This window comes from Cyprinus carpio, chromosome A18 (assembly GCF_018340385.1).
Source record: "Cyprinus carpio isolate SPL01 chromosome A18, ASM1834038v1, whole genome shotgun sequence".
Classification (NCBI taxonomy): domain Eukaryota; kingdom Metazoa; phylum Chordata; class Actinopteri; order Cypriniformes; family Cyprinidae; genus Cyprinus; species Cyprinus carpio.
This window is the reverse complement of record NC_056589.1, coordinates 29,768,759-29,777,168: the sequence shown is the minus strand read 5'-3', so window position 1 is coordinate 29,777,168 and position 8,410 is coordinate 29,768,759. Positions and strand designations below refer to the sequence as shown.

Genomic DNA, 8,410 nt, shown 5'->3' with positions numbered 1-8,410 from the left:
ACTTTCACCGCACTTTCACTGCACCCACTGATCCCTACTTGATCTTAGTCCAGCCAATTCAAAATCCTGAAGTCTTTGCCAAAAACAAAACAACACAAAACAAAAACAAAAAGGCAACTGAACATTTCCTCTATTATCGTCCAGAAAAAAAACAGAAAGTTCCTTGTCGTCACACTATATGGGGTAAGTTGTCACAAGAAAAACCCAACATTAGAATTACACAAACAATTAAAGTAAAGCAGTAAGGATTTTATTTTTCAAAATTATATGAACAACAAACACAACATTATATGAAAACAAACACCAACATCAACAAAACTTCTTAATGGACCTAAAATAAGTTTTATTTTCTTTACGCAAAACATAATTTTCTAATTTCTTTCTTATTTTAATTTATTTTATTTGATCTGGACACATTTTCCTGAGAAACTGCAATGACACACAACTGAAGATCCAAACTCACACAGACACTAATGCAGACAAAACCAGATCCAGTGAGGAGAGACACGAAACCAAGAGAACAAGAACTGATGAAAATATAAATAATCTCAGTGCAAAACATCTTAATCGGCTTCATTGGTTTGATTTTCTTTTGATTTTGGGGTGTCGTGGCGTTTCGACTGGAGAATATAAATGTGACACAATCAAATGTCATTTCAATCATCCTCATCTCATAATGCAGTCGTCACGACAATAAACATCAGCTTTTTTACTAGAAAAGAAGAACTTTAGTTTGAACCCATGACCATTGACCCATTCCATTCTCTTTATTGTCACGTGAAAAAAAAAAAAAGAAAAATAGCTGACATTTAATTTTGTGACAATATAGAATATTATGTGAACAGATACTGATGTAATTCTCACACTAATGTGTACCTGACATCTTTTTCTACAAGAAACAGCCAATGTACAAGCTGAAAGACAGAGTAGCTTCTACTGCTGCATTTGGTTGATTTTTTTTTTTTTTTTTTTTTACTACAAGCACTTACATTTTGAATTCACGGAGCCCCTTAAGGGACATGGTGGTGGGTGGAGCAAAAAAAATCAGGGTGGGTGGAATTTTTTTTTTTTTTTGCATTCTCTCGCAAAACCAGTTGAGCTCTGAAAACTCTTCCTGTTTACTTACAGCTTGCAGTGGTTCATACAGCTCCATATGTTCACAATGGAGCAGTTCATAGAGTCAGTGCTTAGTTCAAGGCACGGTTTTGGGACATTCTAAAACGCTTAATGTGGATTAATGTTTTAAAAAAGTGACATTGGAGGACCAAATTCTATAATAATAAATACGGATAATAACCTTATTAATAATATTACTATTAATAAACAGAATAATATGAACACAACGCCCTGCACGTTAAGTTTTTTCTCCCCCATAGAAAACACTTAAGGTAGGCTAATGAACGAAAACGGTGATTTAAAAATACCAAATCTATTTACAGTTTATATTATGCAGAGAAATGCTGTTGAGCCCAGAATGGAACGCGCGGTTCACGTGTTTCCTCCCCATTAGACAACATATTATAAAAAACTATTAGAAGGTTGCTTTTCTGTGCATAAGTTTATATTTTTAATAAAATATAAAACTTGGGCTTTTACAAAAGATATATATATATATATATACAGTATATGGGCTTTTTAAAAAAAAAAAAAAAAAAATATATATATATATATATATATATATATATATATATATATATATAGATATATACACACACATATATATTAACCCACATTAAGCGCCACCTCTCAACTTATTCTGTGATAGCCTGTTCTGTGTTTCGGAGCAGTTCAAGCCGTTTCTCATTGCACTATAAAGACTGAACAGTGGCTCAAAACCGCTGTATGAACATACGCAATTACAGCTCTCGGCTGGATAAAAGAAGCCAGTGTCACACTAGTAGCCTAAAGTTTTAATGGATGATGATTGTAATCAGAGTAAAGATGATTACAGTAACATACAGGATCGTGCCTGAGGCGCGCGTGTGCGTTATAATTGATGTGCAAACGAACCTTATATGTGCCCTCGGCGCACTATTCACTAAACATCATATTTCTGCTTGAACACAGCTCAGTATATTCACATAGTTGTATACAGTGAGTGTTTTATCACAGATGCTAGCGTGTTTTGGAGAGGTTTGTGAGGATCATGTACATGGTTATGTACATATGGGCATCAGACGCTCCAAACAGCTTGTTCTGACAGAGGAACTATTCATATGTGGCACCAAATTATTTCTGCACATTCAGAATGGTTTAATTTTTCAATTGTATTTTGGTGTTTAATGGTTCTGAATGGATCCGTAGTAGTTTATATGCAGTCCTTTGGCATCTCTCTGTGGTCTTGTTTGGTAATGCAGGTTGACTTGTGCTCATTTTTTACTGTATAATTGAGCTTTATGTACTTTTAAGTTGTATAGAATATCTGCAGGTATGTTTGACAAAAAAAAAAAAAAACTTTAATTTTTAAATCTATCTTGAATTTGTTTTGTTTAAAATTAATTACATGTAATTGAAAAGTAATAACACTAGAATATGGTTTTAGTGAATAGAAAAGGTTTGGGTTGCTGTATTGATTTAGAGAGAAGGGGGTCTCGGGGGATAAAAGGTTGAGAACCACTGCTTTAGGCAAAGGCAGGGCCATTTCTACGGGGTATTAAAGAATTGAACATGATTTTTTCATTATTATTTTTAAATAATAATAATAATCATTAAATTAATACAATATAAAGATACATCCCAATAAGCTTTATTATATTATTTTTCTTATATATGTATTTTATTATTCATTTATTTTTCAATTTGTAAAACCCGATCATCTCATCATAAAAAAAGTACATCCCAAAAAAAAGGTGTGGGCACCCCTGCTGTCATATGATGGTATTTATTTGGAATGTGCAGGGCATTGCGTTCATATTCAAGGCTATTCTGCTTTATTAATAGTAACATTATTAAAGGGGTCATATGATGCGATTTCAATTTTTCCTTTCTCTTTGGAGTGTTACAAGCTCTTGGTGAATAAAGAAGATCTGTAAAGTTGCAAAGACTAAAGTCTCAAACCTAAAGAGATATTCTTTATAAAAGTTAACCACACCCTCCTAAAACGGCTCGTTCTAACACGCCACCACATCAATACTTCAATACCTCCCAAAATTTCAAACAAACAAAGAAGTTCACACAAACAATTAATCTGTACAGTACCTTTTATTCTCGTTGTAGTATTGTTGTTGCCGCTGTGAAACACACACAGACGCTGTGCGTTTCATTGTGAAAGCGAAACTACTTTGTTTGGCCTTCCAAAAGAGGACGATATCCACTTCGTCATGCCTGGAGCTGATCCGTGCTGGTGCCTGAGGAAATACATCAACTTTGTGCTGTGGATCGCCGGATCGGCTTTCGGCCCGGGGTCGTCACATGTGGTTGCTGCAAGACCAACAGACGCTCCTTCATAGAATCCGCCTGCTACACCGTTCTCAAGCCGCCCGCCTCTGCTCACTCAAGGCCGCCGCTGTGGATGATGCTGTTTTGTTGAGAAAGCTAAACAACTTTGTTTGGCCTTCCAAAAGAAGACACGGCTAGAAATCATATTTATATCATGTTTAATAATGGGTTTGTGTTTATGTCTCGTCGCTCCGGCTGGACAAGGCTTCACAGCATGTTAAGAGGAGTAACATTTCCGTCACACGCTTGAGGTATTCGGCCAATCACAATGCATTGGATAGCTGGCCAATCAGAGCACACCTTGCTTTTCAAAGCGATGAGCCTTGTAAAAATCGACGTGTTTCAGAAAGGCGGGGCATAGAGGAGAAACAATAATGTACAGTATGTGGAAAATGATGTTTTTTAACCTTAAACCACATAAACACATTTCATTACACCAAATACACAAAATAATGTTCTTTTTAGCAGCATCATATGACCTATCAGTGAAGGTTATTAGCCTAATAATACCGTGCCTTGAACTAAGCATAGATTATACTAAAATAAAATTAATTTTTTTAAAACATTAAGCCACATTAAGCATTTTAGAATTCCCCAAAACCGTGCCTTGAACTAAGCACTGACTGTATTTTTGTATATTTGAGTCCAAGTTCAAAATAAAACTCTATGAACTGCTCCATTGTGAACATATGGAGCTGTATAAACCTAAGTAAACAGGAAGAGTTTGTCCGAACTCAACTAGTTTTGCGAGAGAATGCAAAAGTTTCTTGAGGGAATGCAAAAGTTTTGAAAAATATTTTTTCCTCCCACATTAAACTTTTTCTACTACCATATCCTTTTAGGGGGCTCTGTATGAATTTAACAAATATGTGCATAAAAGTTCTGTTGATTCACATACAAATATCTAATTCTTCCAAACAGCAAAGCCATGAATCTCAGCAGTCGTGGAAACGTCACATCTGCTGCTGATACGAGGGGCTCATGCAGTGATCTGTATCATGAATCTGGATTTGTGCAGCTCTTGTTCTTGTTCACAGAGGCATAAAGTTCACCCAGCGGCTCATTTTCTGTTCATCTGATGGCAGCGTAAGTCACTGAATCATCTTGATCCTGAAAGAACAGCACAGAGTTTCTCCGTCAGTGTTTGAACCACAGCCACATGTTGATAAAGCTTCATTTATCTGAGATTCAGATTCAGAACTACATCTCAGCAGTGTATAGACGAGAGAAGCTGCTCTGCTTTTCTCTGAACAGCAGTCAGTGATGAAGAACAAGAGAATGAGCTGCTGTCTACTCACTTTGAGTGATTTTACTGGCTTTTTACTGGAACAAGAGACTTCAGAGTAAGTCACATCACCCTAAATATCCTAAATATTTAACACACAGAACAGACATGTCTGTCACTGTAATGTGTCAAATAACACTGAAGATTTTAGCAAATCACATTATAAAACTGAAAAGAACTGAATGGTTTATTTGACTCACATTGTCTCTCGCAGCAGCAGGAGTGGACATGTTGATCGTCTCATTTTTGACCTTCAGACAACAAACAGTTATAACTGATGAATCACACTTTATTGAGCTTTAAAGACAGAAATCAGATCTAAATCACTGTTATTACTGAACTCACCGCCGATTCATCAGTCTCTCTTTTATTACCTGAAAACAATGTGCCTCATATGAATATTTAAGATGAAACACATGCAAAACACTGAATGCTAACAACGTTCAGATTTCACAAGAAGCAAGATTAAGTAGAATCATTAAAATGAATGACAGAAACTTGATAACTCTATGAGACTGACATTACAGGAATAAACTTCTGTTTCTCAGTCACATAATCCATATTTCTATAATACATACAATCTGAACATGATCTTTACAGTGAGATCTTAACTGTTTTTAATTGTTAGAAAAGAGCAAATCTGTTTTTCTCACCAGCTCTTTTTCTCCAGATCAACCAGAGAAGAACAGTAATGAAAGCAGCGAACGCAGCAGCAGCAGAAATCACTATCACTGAAGAAGAGACAGTCATAGTCAGAGATGGGTCCACTGATCACAATCATAATGAAAGCATCAAAGGGGGGGGGTTCCAGTTTCAGCTGCTTAAGCTCCTTTTATTCCTTTTGCATACATATATATACATATATATATGTTATGTATACAGTGGTAAGGAAAGTAAGTCAGACCCCCTTAAATTTTCACTCTTTGTTATATTGCAGCCATTTGCTACAATCATTTAAGTTCTTTTTTTTTCCCTCATTAATGTACACACCGCACCCATATTGACAGAAAAAACACAGAATTGTTGACATTTTTGCAGATTTATTAAAAAAGAAAAACTGAAATATCACATGGTCCTAAGTATTTAGACCCTTTGCTGTGACACTCATATATTTAACTGATCATCCTTGAGATGGTTCTACACCTTCATTTGAGTCCAGCTGTGTTTGATATATGATTAGACTTGATTAGGAAAGCCACACACCTGTCGATTAAGACCTTACAGCCTCACAGTGCATGTCAGAGCAAATGAAGAATCATGAGCGGTCAAAGGAACCTGCCTGAAGAGCTCAGAGACAGAATTGTGGCAAGGCACAGCCTCTGGCCAAGGTTACACAAAAATTTCTTTCGCTGCAATTAAGGTTCCTAAGAGCACAGTGGCCTCCATAATCCTTAAATGGAAGATGTTTGGGATGGCCAGAGCCCTTCCTAGAGCTGGCCGCCCGGTGAAACACTGGAGCCATCGGGGGAGAAGGAGCCTTGGTGGAGGAGACGGTAAAGAGAGAACCCAAAGATCACTGTGGCTGTAGCTCCAGAGATGTCAGTCGGGAGATGGGAGAAAGGTTGTAGAAAGTCAACCATCACTGCAGCCCCTCCAACCAGTCGGGGGCTTTATGGCAGTTTCGTGGCCCGACGGAAGCCTCTCCTCAGCGCAAGGACACATTTAATTAAAAACACCTGAAGGACTCTAAGATGGTGAGAAAGAACTAAGATTCTCTGGTCTGATGAGACCATAGATAGACACTTTTTGGCCTTAATTCTAAAGCGGCTATTATGTGTGGAGGAAAACCAGGCTTAGGCCTTCATCACATGTCCAATTACTAGTCCCAGACAGTTGAAGCATGGTGGTAGGCAGCATCTGTCGTGGGGGTGTGGGGTGTTTTTTTCAGCTGCAGGGACAGGACGAGTGGTTGCAATCGAGGGAAAGATGAATGAGGCAAAGTACAGAGATATCCTGGATGAAACAACCTTCTCCAGAGTGTCAGGGACTCCGACTGGGGCCGAGGTTCAACTTTCAACAAGGACAATGAACCCGAAGCACACAGCTAAAATAACGAAGGAGTGGCTCAAACAAAACTACGTGAATGTTCTTGAAGGGCACAGCCAGAAGCCCTGACCTTAACCCCCAGGGAGCATCTCTGGAGAAGAGACTAAAAATGGTGGTCCACCAACGTTTACCAACAATCCGGACAGAACTGGAGAGGATCTGCCACGGAGCCATGGCAGACGGCTCCACCATATCCAAGGTGTGAGGAAACTGGTCTGCATCTTTCCCCAAAAGACTCATGGCTGTATTAGAGCAAAAAAGGTGGCTTTGCTTAACCCCAACACCCCACTACCCGCTATAAGTACTGACCATCGTGATCCTTCAGTTTTTATGTTTTTATAAATGTGGCAAAAATGTACAAACAATTCTGTTTTTCATGTCAATATGGAGGTGTTGTGTGGTACCACTTAAGAGGGAAAAAAATGAACAAATTATTTAGCAAATGGCTGCAATATAAACAAAGATTGGAAAAATTTAAGGGGGTCTGAGATACTTTTCCGTACCAGTGTAAGTGTGTAGTGGTGTGTATATATATATCTATATATAGATAGTTATCTATATATTTATAGAGATATATATATATATATATATATATAACTAATAATCGTATTTATACATATAATTATATCAAATATTATATTTTGTGTGCTATGTCGGCTTTTGATTGGGTCATAACCTGCAGGACTGCCGCCAGTCATATAACACGCGTTTTCTTGCTCCTCACAATAACAGATTGTGAAAGCAGAATGCAGTTTTTGTTCAGTGCTGAGTAATTCAAGCTCAGATACTCTCATTATCAGACAAACACAAAGTTATAGAGACACAATGTAAATAATAGATTCAGTGGTGCAGTGTAGAGAGCTTCATTAAATTATAAACAGAAAGTTTGTGAGAGCATAATGAACTAAGACGTGTGACCAGTCTTTTTAGATGATTATAAAGGGAGTTTGGAAATGTGATATCAAAGTTATACATCAGTTTGTATGCATTTTTTTTATTTGTATTACAAAAGTCAATATTAAGTGACTTACATTTTAGAAACACTAGTGTGTGTTGTTGCTGTATTTCGTCAAATGAAAATAGTTTCAAAGTAAGTCTCAGTTGAGCCTTCTGTGCATCTCAAGCACAATAAGGCCGTGTTTCGTTTATCTGTGTTAATCTGTGTTTTTTTTACAGATCAGTGAGTCAATGATTAAATGGACCCATTCATAAAGATAGTTACTTGCTTCAGTCCTTAATGTTTGAATGAAAACACACACCTATGTCTGCAAGCGGTCTGTAAAAGAATCTCTTCATATGTGAAAACATATGCTGTGTACAAAACATCTGACAGACGTCTCTTAAGATGTCTAACCTGTTTGACATTCTAGTTCAAAATCATAAAACATCTTAAACACATTATTCTAAAAACGTGTGCTATCAGGGAATCGATTGAATTGAGTGATTCCGTAACAAAGACACTGACCTTGATGCCACCTACTTTAAATGCATTTCATGCCACCCTAAGCCTCATGAAACCATTCTCTTAATCTTCCTTAATGCCACCTTTGTGTCGTTTTGTGCATTGAGAAAAAAATAACTTTTCTTGGAGTTGTAAATGTAACCAAAAAAATTAAAAATAAAAAAATCAATATTTTCTGA

General features: G+C 37.0%; 1 long non-coding RNA gene across 1 annotated transcript; it reads right to left on the bottom strand.

The window, feature by feature from the left end:
* Positions 1-4,922: 4,922 nt before the first annotated feature.
* Positions 4,923-5,457, bottom strand: LOC122148681. The gene is made up of 3 exons (XR_006162552.1): positions 5,377-5,457; positions 5,069-5,097; positions 4,923-4,974 (listed from the first exon to the last, which is right to left on the bottom strand). It is a non-coding gene; the product is annotated as an uncharacterized LOC122148681 (long non-coding RNA).
* Between the last annotated feature and the right edge of the window lie 2,953 nt (positions 5,458-8,410).